Here is a 3178-nt window from a genome sequence, read left to right on the forward strand (position 1 = left end):
TCGGTCCCCATGAGGAAATCAGCTTATAAATCATACTAAATTATGTTTTTTGAAAATGTAAAAATGCAGAAAGTTTTCTGTGAGGGTTAGGTTTAGGGGTAGGGTTAGGTTTAGGGGATAGAATATAAAGTTTGTACAGTATAAAAACCATTATGTCTATGGAAAGTCCCCATAAAACATGGAAACACAACATGTGTGTGTGTGTGTGTGTAAACAACAGCAGTAGCATTATATAAACGAACTGGCATTTAAAGAGTTAAAATCCTGAAAATGTATGAATATTTGGTAGTTATGTTCAGGACTGATGTTGGTAAAAAAATTAACTAATTGAAAGTGGAAAATAATATTAAGATATAATATTATGGCAGTTTTTGACGCTAAGGTCCAGAGTGTTTGTTTTTGTTTGTTTGTTTGTTTTAAATTTGACACTGCACAAAAAATAATAATGGATCAAAATCAATGTAGGAGCTAATCATTCACATATCCCCGACTGTGATAATACTCCAGCAAAACACAAACTGAGATTTTTAGAAGAATATTTCAGCTCTGTTGGTCCTTACAATGCAAGTGAATGGTGACCAGACCTTTGAAGCTCCTAAAAGCACATAAATTCAGAATAAAAGTAATCCATAAAACTCCAGTTGTTTAATCCAAGTCTTCAGAAGCGATATGATAGGTGTGGGTGAGAAACAGATAAATATTTAAGTCCTTTTTTACTATAAATCATACTATAAGTTGCATTTTGTAATATCAATAGAACTACTATATATGTTTTAGCTACTTTTCTATATATTTGTATCATTTTATAGTTAACACATGCATTAAATTTGCTTCCGTAATGGATATTTTTATTTCCAAGAGCCTACGTATGACAATATACTATCGCAGATGCCTGGGAGAAATGTAAACAAGTTAAAAGATGTGTTTCATGACAGACTAGCTAACACTTTCCTCCAAAGAAGCATTAATTCAGTCCCAACATAAAGCATATTTAGCACCTGTGAAAATGCGGTATACACAAAACATCAAAATGTTTAATCTGTTGTTCCAGATGAATGCTCTCGTTAAAGAGGAGCCAGATAGCACACGCACATCTACGAGATGTCTGTTTAAGAGCGTTTGATCTGGAACGCATCGCATCCTAATCAACATCTGATAAACATCTTAAAAAGAGCAGATGTCTGGGAGATATATGTGTGCTATCAGGGGATATATCACAAGTCAGTTAATAAATGGGCTTGTGTAGTTATGAACACAATCCCCGCTCCTCATTAATACCTTAATTAAATTAAAGTCCTCAGTCACCAGTTGCGTCAAGATTACCTGGCAGACCTTTAGACCTACTTTGTCTTTTCTCCTTGGACGTCTCTCAACAGAGTCTAGTGCCAAGATGCTGCTTGATGAGAAATTCATTTAAGTCATATGCAAGTGTTCACCTTTACACTTTGCCTTTAGAAGAATCTCTTGTATTTAAACATTAATCCTATACAAAACATCTTGAAAATGATCAAAGGTATTGATACACTGATTAAGGTACAGAACATTTAACCTTTAGTAACTGTGAAATCCCAGTATTATTATCATCTAGTGTTATTGATGCCCTTATTCGGATGATTTTCATTATTTTGACATATACAATGTTACAGTGAGAGTGAATGGGGACAATTCTTTTATTAAGACGGGCACAGACATTGGCTACAAGAGTCCAAAGTGAATACAATCCCAGATAGAGTTTATATATCAAAATCCCAATATTAACCAGCAAAAATGAAGATTTAGAGCAAATGCTTTTTATACCCTATGTATTCACTAGATGAAAGATTTTAACTATATATACACAGTATATATATATATATATATATATATATATATATATATATATATTATTATTCACAAGATAAGAAGTTAGAGACAATGTATGTGCACTTGCTTAAATTTAAAACATTTGATAATCTAATCAAAATACCACCGGCCACAGAGGAACACTGAGAAATAATAAATAAATAAATAAATAAAACTATTGTCGGGGGGCCTGGGTAGCTTCGCGGCATTGACTACCATCCAAGTCCCGAGTTTGAATCCAGGGTGTGCTGAGAGACCCCAGTCAGGTCTCCTAAGCAACCAAATTGGCCCGGTTGCTAGGGAGGGTAGAGTCACATGGGGTAACCTCCTCGTGGTCGCTATAATGTGGTTCTCGTTCTCGGTGGGGCGTGTGGCGAGTTGTGCGTGGATGCCACGTAGAATAGCGTGAAGTCTCCACAAATGCGTTACGTCTCCATGGTAACACGCTAAACAAGCCTCGTGATAAGATGCGCGGATTGACGGTCTCAGACGAGGAGGCAACTGAGATTCGTCCTCCGCCACCCGGATTGAGGTGAGTCACTACGCCACCACGAGGACTCAGAGCGCATTGGGAATTGGGCGTTCCAAATTAGGGAGAAAAAGAAAACTATTGGTAACTATCGTCGTTAGAGGGTTTGTTCACCCAAAAATTATTTACTCCCCTTTAAGCCATCCCAGATGTGCATATCTTTCCTTCTTCAGCAGAACCAAAAGGAAGATTTTTATAAGCACATTTCAGCTGTTTGTCCACACAGTGCAAGTGAATGGGTGCCATCAGACTTCTGGCTGTTTGACGGTCCAAAAGTCACATTTAGGCAGCATAAAAGTAATCCACACGACTCCAGTCGCTGAGGCAAATCGACAGATTTGTGTAAGAAACAAATTGATAATAAAAACGTGTTTAACTTTAAATCGTTACATATGGGACGCTGACATTCGTTCCTCTGTTGTATACAAAGCGAGCACTTCCAACCGCTCCATGATGGGTCGACTGCTAGTAAGAAGCATTTTTTAAAAGTTAATAAAGTTTTAATTATCGAGAATTATCATTTTTGGGTGAACTATTCCTTTAATCGGTAAAATCATTATATTGGTCTTCCTCTAGTTTAAACACTCACTTTTCAAAAGTATAAACACAAGACGTAAACATTATGAGTGTTTGCATGATTTTAGTGCGATATAATCAACTATAAACCTTTTCTGTGTAAAGTTATATCCAATTTTACAACATTGTTTACAAAAAATGTTTGTGGTATGCCACAAATGCTGTTGATTGACCTGGAATATTCCTTTAACAGCCATAAGATGGCGTCAGTAATACACTAAACCAGCTGCA

The sequence above is a fragment of the Xyrauchen texanus genome, chromosome 32 (genome assembly GCF_025860055.1).
Source record: "Xyrauchen texanus isolate HMW12.3.18 chromosome 32, RBS_HiC_50CHRs, whole genome shotgun sequence".
Classification (NCBI taxonomy): domain Eukaryota; kingdom Metazoa; phylum Chordata; class Actinopteri; order Cypriniformes; family Catostomidae; genus Xyrauchen; species Xyrauchen texanus.